The sequence below is a fragment of the Rhinichthys klamathensis genome, unplaced genomic scaffold, assembly GCF_029890125.1.
Source record: "Rhinichthys klamathensis goyatoka isolate OS25496 unplaced genomic scaffold, OSU_Roscu_1.1 h1tg000191l_1, whole genome shotgun sequence".
In the NCBI taxonomy this organism is placed as follows: Eukaryota; Metazoa; Chordata; class Actinopteri; order Cypriniformes; family Leuciscidae; genus Rhinichthys; species Rhinichthys klamathensis.
The window spans coordinates 9,511,542-9,518,897 of NW_026606717.1; the positions used below are offsets into that span (position 1 = coordinate 9,511,542).

A 7,356-nucleotide genomic window follows, 5' to 3' on the forward strand; every position below is an offset into this window, starting at 1 on the left:
CTGGATCTTAGTGGGCTACAGATGAGGCCAGAGGTACTGAAAACTCTCTCAGAGGCTGAGCTTGATGCTGGAATGCAAAGGTAGTATTTGGCATACATTGAAAGGATGTGGAGGCTTGATTCATGCCTTTTCCACCAAGAAAGTGGGTTTTCTGTGGCATTGGTCTCTTCCATGGACTTGTACATTTGGAGTTCTTTGTTCAGTCTGTCAGCTGGGTTCTCTAGAGCATCGGTTCCCAACAGGGGGGTCGCGGCCCACAAGGGGGCCTCAGCGAGCTCCGTGGGGGGTCGCGTCATATTTTGAAAAGTTTTGAGCAATGAGCATTAAATAAAAGTCCTTAACTTTTTTCTGTTCAAAATGTATTTAATGAGCGAGTTTATCATGAATCCATCAATCCGTGTTTTTGTCTTATCCTGAACCACTATGGTACACCTATAATAAGTGTTTACATTGGACTATTTTACACTGGTTCGGATCGCTGCCGCTGCGGAGTAGCCCAGTACCTGCGTGACTCGTCATAGACGTACACAGAGAGAAGTAGTTCCGGCTACAATGTTCTTCCGAAAGACGCATTATTCTGTTAATAAACGCAAGTTTATTATCGCTCGCTAAAGCGCCAAAAACTTAAAAAATAAAGCCTCACATTGATAAAGCCTCATAAATAACTTGCAAGTATTGAGGCCCCAGACAGCAGGCATTTAGTAATAGCCTATATTCTTTCTTTTTTTTACCTACACACCAGTGTGAATATTTGTTTTTGCATTTCAAATAGGGCCAATAGGCTTCTCCTAGGCTATTTTTTTAAATTACAAAGGGCCTACTGATGTTTTTGTTATTGTATTTTCAATATTATAGGTTATTATTTGTGCATAAACATATCTGGTTATAGTAAACACACTGTTCGTTTGAAAACAGCATATTTTGTCATCCTTGCTGCAAGCTTACAAGAGCGATAATATCATTAAATGTGAAAGGGGGCCCTTAAATATTTTCTTGGGAAAAAGGGGGTCTCAGACAAAAAAAGGTTGGGAATCACTGCTCTAGAGATTCTCTCCTGGCTTGACATTCATCTCCATTTCCCACCTGTTTTCTTTTTTTCTCTGATACAATAGAAGACAGGAGGCTACCCAAGTCTTGTTTTTGTTTTTTGGCAGCAGTTTGTTCTTCCTGCTCTGCCTGAGTTGACTCCATCCCTGATTGTATATTAGAGAGATCAGCTGTGGCAGCTTTTTGCAGTAGTACTTCTGTCACTTCCTTCTCCTTAATTACAAATGTGTTCTTAAATCTAGGATCAAAGAAGGTGGCTGAATTAAGAAGTATTTGTAAATTCTCATTGCTGTATCTCATTTCCAGATCTTTCCTGATCTCTGTTTTCATGTTGCAGGTTAGCACAGAGTCTGTATCACTGTCCTGTACATGTGAAAGTATCTTCCACATCACAGGGATGACAGAAGAAAGTGTTGTCTCTTTTTCTCCACACAGGGCATCAGTAAAGGCACTTAGTGGGCCCAGGACCTCTCGCACTGTCTCCATTGTGGTGATGTCTGTGTCAGAAGGCATTAGGCACCACTTATTTCTGTTTTCTGCTAAAGCAGCACAGATGGCTTGTTGCTGTTCACAGAAACGGTCCACCATATCAAATGTAGAACCCCAGCGGGTAGGTTCATCGTGAACCAGCTTGTGGTCTGGGAGGTGAAAGAGCTGTTGCTTTTCTTTTAAAAGCCTTGTCATTTTGTTCGATCTAGAAAATGCACACGATGCCACACGGTCCAGACTTGTAGCCTTGTTCACTGCCAGATGTAGGTTGTGGCCAAAGCAAGGAACCCAGTGGTAAGAATTCCCCTTAAATGCTTTGATGTTTGAGGATGCATTATCTGTTGTGATTCCACTCAGGTGTGTCATATCCAGTTTCCATGTTTGAGTTATTGTTTCTTCAAGGACCTCCCTGATGTTCTCTCCTGTGTGATCTGAAAGCATTGCAGCACATCCCAGACACCAGGACTGCATTTCCCAAGAGTCACTAATGAACTGAATTGTAACAGCCATATATGCGTCTACTGTTCGACTCGTCCAAATGTCTGTAGTACAAGCAAAGTAAGGCTGGTTGGACAGTTTTGATTCAAGCACAGACCTTGTTTCATTGTACAAAGCGGGAATCTCTTTCTCAGAAAAGCATTTTCTCCTTGGCATCTCATATCTTCTGTCAAGCTGTTCCACAAGGTTTCTGAACCCGGTTTTATCAACAATAGAAATGGGAATTTGGTCCATGCAAATAAACTCTGCAACAGCTCTGTTAAGTCGTTTTGCTTCTTCGGAGTGGCTTTCATATTTCCTTGTTGTTGCTAGCACTTCTGAAATAGTAGGCTGGCTACCTGAAGCTGAAGCAGCTTTTTTTGTTCCTTTCTGTGGGTGTCGCAACAAGGAAAATTTTAATTACATGTAGCAGTTCCGCATCACAATCCGTACAGCGCCGCTTCCGTAACATGAATCCGTACAGTGACCCTTTGAATCAAATGTACAATGAATCACTTCCAGGTCAAATGAAGTTATATATACCTTTGGAAACTGTGTTTTGTCATCTTTGATCTTCTTCACGCATTGTCGAAGTCCACGCCCTTTGAAGACGACATTTCAGCGGAAAGTACAATGACACCCAAGTGATATTTAAAAATGGCGGTGGGCAGGGATCTCGCGCAGACTCCGGTGAAGGAGGGAAAAGAGTCAGCAAATGAAATGAATGAAGTTTTGGTCATGTGGTCTATAGTATTGAAGTTAAATGTAATGGTTATTGGTGTTGAACATTTTTAACCTAAAATGTGTGTTATAAGGTTAATAAAACCCCATTTTAAACGGCGGTTTAAAAACTATGTTCACGAGGTCTTGGAAACGACCTGCGGTGACTGAACGCGCCATTTTTCGTTATGAACAATATTTTGCAGATCAGCGATGTAAGGACTTTAAAGTCAACCAAAGAGTCAAATGTGAAGTAAATTGTGTCATAATGAAATCTAACTACTATAAGACACCCTGCACGATGAGGCAATCATGATGCCCCGTTGTACGGTTTCATGTTACGCTCCCAACAATGACTGTATGGAATCTTGTGACGCGTAACATAGTTCCCCACCCAGCACAGCCTCAAGCAAATCACCATTTATGAGCATTTCATAGGCCAAAAATAAACCAATCAAAGCTAAGAAACGAAGATAAGACCCTCCCCCAGTAAATGACACATCAAAAGTTCATTGGTCTAATCCGGTAAGGATCGCACTGACGTTTTACGTGCCCGGAAGCGAGTTTTCGTGTACGGATTGTGATGCGGAACTGCTACACCATTAGCTGTCATGCATCAACAGAGAATTATTAACATATAGCATTTATTCATCTTGGTTTGCTTACTGTTTGGTTTGTGTATGGGTTCAAATTAGTTTAATGCATTCCATAAAGTAATGTTAACATGCTAAACTAGTATTAGTATATTTAAATAATAATTACTGATTCATCTAGATTAATAAATGTTATAATACTGTTAGGTCAGGTTACCTAATGAATGTTTACAAATGTAGCTTAATTGTAAAGTATTATTCTAACATTTTTATTAGTAATATTCATATTACACTATTACTCTCTCTCTCTTTTGGCTGATTCCTCTAGGGGTCGCCACAGCGGCAGTAATATGCCATTTATTTTACTATCACTAATACTAAAATTGATACTAATCTCTTTATTCATTCAAATTCAATTAATATATTATTGTTTGAAAGTGCAAAAATTATGAGACCTAAACTTCATTCATTTGTTCTAGCGTGTCATGCAAGAACATTTGAGCTTTCGTGTTTACCGTATCTTATTTCATTGATAAGCAGTTATGTAGGCTATGTGCGCTGATCAGTGTTGTGAATAAAAGTCTAAATTAAATCAGTTGAATGATGGACTCACCTGTCGATCTCTGAACTCCTTGAATAAGTCAGGATGAGCTAGAGACAAATGCTTAGCCAGATTTGAAGTGTTGCCTCCCGTTGCGACACATGATTTCAAACAGCGTTTGCATAGTGGTGCATTCAAGTCTGTAGCTTCACCTTTTTCATTACCTCTGTAGGCAAAGTAATGCCATATTTCACTCCTACTGCCTTCTTTATTGATTAATTGCGGGCGTGTAGAATTAGCTTGATCAGTTCGGTCCATCTTGTTTCTCCGTTGTCACTTTTTGCCGGTTTCAAGTGACCCGCGTGTGTTTGGGTAGCGCACTGCCGCCTAGCGGTGAACTTCGAAACTGCAGTGCATCAAATACCGAATTGAGCAAAATTATGATATTGTACCATTTGAAATATAATATATACCGGTATTTTTGCAGTACCGGTATACCGCGCATCCCTAATTGCTTGACTTATCAGTGGTCGAGGACCTTTTCAGTGTGCACTACACTTTTCTCAAAAGACTTCAGGCAGACTTGGACACATTTTCAGAAGCCTGGAATCATCATCCACTCTCCTCAGAGGGCAATCGAAGTCCAGAGCAACTGTGGCAGATTGGAATGATGCACACAAATATTGACCAATCGGAGAGATACGAGGTATGGTGACCCTGTTTATGTATTACTCTAACTGGATTTTTGACTATGTATTTAACTGCTATACCTTCAGGACATGGAAGAGCCAGATCTAGACTGGGACATAGCAGCTTCTTATGTTGCCGGTGAAGATTTCGGAGTTGTTGTTCCTGAATTTGAATCCCCTTTGTGTTCAGATGGGTTGAGGGCTCTCGAACACCTGCTGAATTCAACTGGTCCTAATATCCCTGTCAAAGAACTGTATTTGCTTTGTCGGGAGTTTGTTTCAACAAATAAGTTGTAACCAAAAAACACAAAGCATGCATAAAGACAGAACTGCATAGCGGCTTTATTTTGCATTGAAGCTTACTGTATATTGATGTACATCATTTTCATTTCTGAATTGAGTCTTGGAACAATTTTGCAGCAGTCTTTGCTGCATGTTTTGCAATACATGTCAATGATAAACAAAACTAAATAAAAAAATAAACTAAATTTAAATATCCAAAAGCTACTGCATCCCTATCCTTTTAAAATACTACACTAAACCAGTAACAGAGAGAACACAGTACAGGGAGTAAACTCTATATTAGGAATCCATCTCATGAACGACCAAATTCTCTGCTATTGCTCACAGCCTGCCTCATAATGTCAAGGAACTCTGTGTAAGTCCCTAGGGGTTGTGTAGGCAAGGTCACAGTACAGGAACATGCATTTACAAGAGGGTAGCATAAATTGTGCTCACCATATCGTAGCTGACAGTCATGATCAAATTCTATGTATATTTAAAAAAAATTCTCTTTGTGCAGAAGTAATGGGAACATGTTCCTGACCAGTAAGCCACTGCATGAAGCTGCTGACGATGATCTGGTCTTGTTCTGCGTCTCCTTTAGTGCAGTCCTCCGTTTCATCTACCTGTTCATTGTCATCCTCTCCTCTGCTCTTGTTACCACTGCTCCCTTCTTCTGCAAGAATACAAAAATCAAAAATGGAAGCTTTAGCGTTAAGTTCTGCCAGGAAGACTCAATTGCTACGTCACTTATTACCTTCTCATCTATCCAATCGTGTCTAATACTTGCGGTATAAAAGACCAGTACTTACACATGTCTGAGTTCGCAGATGCTGACGCTTTCATTCACCTCCATCCTCCCCACCACCACCAGGATGGTCCCTTCCCCTCCATCCTCCCCACCACCACCAGGATGGTCCCTTCCTATACCTCACAGGGGGTCGGCTGCGCCCCTGCCTTCGTCTTCAGGCAGGAAATGCAGAGTCCGGACCCTCGGATTGCGAGCTATGGACGGGGCCTACGCCAAAGAACTTTATTGCTTGCTGGGCTATCAATAAATGTATTTATTGTTACAGTATTTATTCTCCCGAGTCTTTCTGGTAGAACTGTATCTGCACCTTTACTTGTATTAGTATTCAAAGTATTCAAAAATGTTACCTTCGTCTTAAAGGCTTTGAATGAAGTCCTGCAAGTAGTTCACAATTCTTGATTCCCTCTGCCTTTTTACTGAACCCACCTCACTTAAAATGGGTGACAGGGCCATCGTGAGAAAATCCGTATCAGGCTGCAAAGAACAACCTTTTATTAGCCACAACTCAAACGCCATTATGATAAAAACGCAAGTAACAACACTTACTTTTGTAAAATGGCCAGGAACAAATAAAGGCTGAAATAAAGACTGATTTTGTTTCAACATTTCATGGAGGCCATAGAGCTCCAATCCTTTGCACATCTGCTGTAGCATTGGTAGGATTCGCACAGAAGAATGCAGGACAACAGCACTGCATATTAGAGTAAATCCAGAAAACAAGTAAGTGTACAAAAAAACAAACTTGTGTTCATAAAGATTAATAAAAGTCGTTGGTTCAAACAAGAGACTGAGTATAGAACATTAACCCTTGTGTATCAGTTAAAAAAAGTCACACATAGGTCCATAGTGGACAAAAATGCCAGTGTCAAAAAATTGTCATAAAAATTTGAAGCTTGGAAGCACAGACTTAAGGTTATATTAAGTTTATGCAAATGATTTATGAAGTATATTTTATATAAAATATATATTTTATGAAACATGTTTAACTATAAAACTTTTTCTCTCTCAAATATTACAAGCACACACACATTTTTTTTTATTACACACTCGCAAGGTCTCTCCCTCTCTGCCGTGTGTGCGCTATGCATGTTATGCGCGCAGTATGTTCTGTCTCGCATGCGCGCTCTAGATTCCGGGAGATTTGAACTAATTCGCGGGAATCAGGGAGAAGCTATCAATATGCGGGAGACTCCCGGAACTTCCGGGAGACTTGGGATGTCTGTGGTCATAGAACTCACAAACATGTCACCGGCAACAATAGTGACCGGTGGGATAACCCATTGTATCTACATGCTAATACACATTGGCTAACTGTTCTACCTTACTTTCTGCTGCTACCTAACTTTCTATCTAATTTTACACACAGACACACACACAGAAACGCACGCACACACACACACACACACACACACACAAACACACACACGGACCCAAGGAAGACTAGCTAGCTAGCTAATTTGGCTAGCTAATTCTGCTGCTACCTAACTTCCTACCTACTGCAACTTTCCACACACACACACACACACACACACACACACGAAGACTAGCTAGCTAACTAATTCTACACTCTAAAAACTAATTCAGAGGACCTTTAGTCATTACTTAAATATATATATATTGTTGTGATATAAAAAATCAAGTTCTGAGATCCTGTTACAGTTTTTACTTGTAATTTTTATCTTATTGAGCTTGGATGACACACAAATT

General features: G+C 40.3%; 1 long non-coding RNA gene across 1 annotated transcript; it reads right to left on the reverse strand.

The window, feature by feature from the left end:
• Positions 1-4,884: 4,884 nt before the first annotated feature.
• Positions 4,885-6,358, reverse strand: LOC130095556 (uncharacterized). Its single transcript, XR_008808127.1, has 3 exons — positions 6,196-6,358; positions 5,997-6,123; positions 4,885-5,514 (listed from the first exon to the last, which is right to left on the reverse strand). It is a non-coding gene; the product is annotated as an uncharacterized LOC130095556 (long non-coding RNA).
• Between the last annotated feature and the right edge of the window lie 998 nt (positions 6,359-7,356).